This window comes from Eucalyptus grandis, chromosome 11, assembly GCF_016545825.1.
Source record: "Eucalyptus grandis isolate ANBG69807.140 chromosome 11, ASM1654582v1, whole genome shotgun sequence".
NCBI classification, from domain to species: Eukaryota; Viridiplantae; Streptophyta; class Magnoliopsida; order Myrtales; family Myrtaceae; genus Eucalyptus; species Eucalyptus grandis.
In genome coordinates, this window is record NC_052622.1 from 4983896 (window position 1) to 4986956 (window position 3061).

Below are 3061 nucleotides of genomic sequence, written 5' to 3' on the forward strand. Positions count from 1 at the left end.
TTAGCTCACGCTCACGCAACCATAGTCTCTGGTCTCATCATCTCCGTCATTCGACATCTCCATCTTGTCACCATACCTATAATTGATCATATTACCTCGATGCCGTCGGTTCTGATTCTGGTGAAGGAATTAGTTAAGGTTTGTACGGAGGAGAGCGTAGATCAGATTTTTGTGGATGCGGCACACGCGATTGGTAGCGTTGAGGTCGATGTGCAGGACATTGGGGCTGATTTTTACGTGAGCAATTTGCATAAGTGGTTCTTTTGCCCGCTTTCCGTGGCATTCTTGTATTTTCGGAAATCGTCGGGTTTGGTGAGCAACACGCACCATCCTGTGGTTACACATGAATATGGGAATGGATTGCCGATAGAGAGCGCGTGGCTTGGCAACAGGGATTATAGCTCTCAGCTTGTTGTCCCTGCGGCGTTTGAATTCGTGGAGAGATTCGAAGGAGGGATTCAGGGGATCATAAAAAGGAATCACGAGCGAGTTGTGAAAATGGGACGAATGCTGGCAGAATCTTGGGGGACGAATCTCGGGTCTCCACCAGAGATGTGTGCTAGTATGATCATGGTTGGTCTTCCTTCGAAGCTGTGTATTTTCGGCAGAGAGGATGCTCTGAGGCTAAGGTCATATTTGCGGGTGAATCATGGGATCGAAGTGCCTATACACTATGGTGTTGATGGGCCTAGGGACAAGGATGGGAGCATAACGGGATATGCTCGCATTTCTCATCAAGTTTACAACACTGAAGATGATTATTTCAGGTTCAGGGATGCAATAAATCAACTGATTGAGAATAATGTTACTTGCAAAATGCTCCTTGTAAAGTGAAAAAGGTACTCTTTTCTCACCCATGAAATCATCTCATAAGAGGGATCATAATGTCTATTCTTCATGCCTTCTATGCCTTGAACTTAGAGCCACTCATATCCTACTTTATATCGTCTTCATTTTCGTTGTGGATGGAAGGTGCAGAGTTTGCTGTTCTATTAGTTGATCTCAGTTAAGCACAGCAATTGCAGACATATGGCTCATTTGAATTCTCTGATGATTGAATAATCAGCTCTTTAGGCATTTCAGGACTGCTTCTGTGTGCCAGTTGATCACTTGATTTGTGAAATGCTGGCTGGCTTGACCTGTTATTTTTCTCTTTGCTTCTTGTAGGATATTCTCCATTAACAAATGCTTTTATGGGATTTTTGCAATTCTATTGGAGGATTATTGTAATTGAAGATTGATATAGGGTGCGTCTGGGAACCACTTCCCAAAGCCCCTTTGAAGCCTAAAGGTACTTGGCCAAATGCTAGGCCGTTTTGGAAAAATTTTGAGCCCGCATTCGGGGAATGCCAACATGTGTGAAGCCAGCCCAAGGCGGGGGACCCGCCTTGGGCTTTCGGCTTTTTGGCATGCCCACACGGGCACTATTCATAACTTTTTTTTTTTTTTTCTGAAATTGTCCTCACGAATGTTTTGTTTTTCCGGTTCTTGCCCTTGTGTCGCAACTGTTCATCTTCTCCGGGGGATTCGGTTCCGGCTGACTGTGAGCGGCCGGCGACTGCTAGAGGGACGCCGGCGATTGTCGGGGGGTGGCGCGACCGACGCTGGAGATCGCGCAACCGACGCCGGAGGTGGCGCGACCGAGGGCTGGGTCACCGCAAACCCAGATCTGGGGCGGCAGACGGTCTTCTCCTTCCGCGAGCTTCTTCTTCCGCGAGCGGTCGCCGGCGACCGTCGCCCAGACGAGCGACGCCGGGCGGTGGCGCGACCGCCGCGACCCACGGCAAGGTCTGGGTCACCGCGACCCAGATCTGGGGCGGCAGGGTCGCGGGAGGACCTTGCCGCCCCCGATCTGGGTCGCGCGACCTCGCGGCCCTCGGATGCTGGTCGCGGCGGCGTCGCGCGACCTCCCGCGACCTCGCCGCCCCAGTTCCGAGGGCGGCGCGGTCGCGCGACCCCGCCGCGACCCAGATCCGGGGCGGCGAGGTCCTCCCGCGACCTCGTTGCCCCAGATTCGGCGTCGCCGGAGGTTGCCGGAGGTCGTCGGAGGTCACCGAAGGTCGCCGGCGGCCACTCGCCCTTTTGGTCAATTTTTTAATTTTTCTTTTGATAATTTTTTTTTACCACAAAGATCTTTTGCAAGTGTAATTTCCCAAACGCTATTTTGCTCAAAATACTTTACAAAGAGCTTTCAAAGTGCAATTTACCAAACATGGTTGCATTTTGGAAAACACCTTTAAGTCAAAGTATTTGCATTTTCCTAAAGACATTCCCCAAAAGTAGTTCCCAAACGCACCCATAGAGCACTCCCTCACTTTAGTACATGATTTCATGCTTATGTTGTTCTTCTGCTCAGGCTTCCCTTAGAACGTTTTCTATGGGATATCTAAGGATTTGAAAGTTTTCCCTGTGAAATTTTATAAACTATTTTGCAGAAATGCGATGAAGTCTCCCCCCTATGACTATATGAGTTGCCTTTTGACTTTTTAGCATGAAGACGTGTAGTTCTTGGACCGATTGCAGGATTTCTCTGTTCTCAGAGATTCCTATAAATCCTATCCTGAGCTGCAGTCATGTGTGTGCAATTTCTATCAAATGATTGACTGTCTTGAGGTCTATTTGAAATAAGAAAGCCAGTGCAATGGCGGTTTTGACTTGATGTAAGGTTTTGACTGTCTTTGCTAAGTCTAGGCGTGAGGTGAGGTTTCCCTCTGATGGCGCACCAATTCTATCTTCGCCCAAATAACTCTTTATTTAGGTTTCAAGGTTCAAGCATGCTGAAAGTGGACAGTGAAACCCCATTCCAATAGCTTGTATATACGTATGGTTGATTTGCTGTGTGGATACTGATTTGCACTTAGAACGTTACTTTAAGCTTCCTCTGCTTTCATGCACTTCATCTTAGAAAAACATTGACGGTGGATGTCATGTGTTGAGTGCATTTGTTTTGCCTGGCTAGAGTTTACAAATAGCCTCTTCTCATTTTTCATGCTGTGTTGGCAGATCCGTTTCTTGATTTGCAGTTGACAAGCCTTGTTTGGGGTGATGCAACTCTTTCACT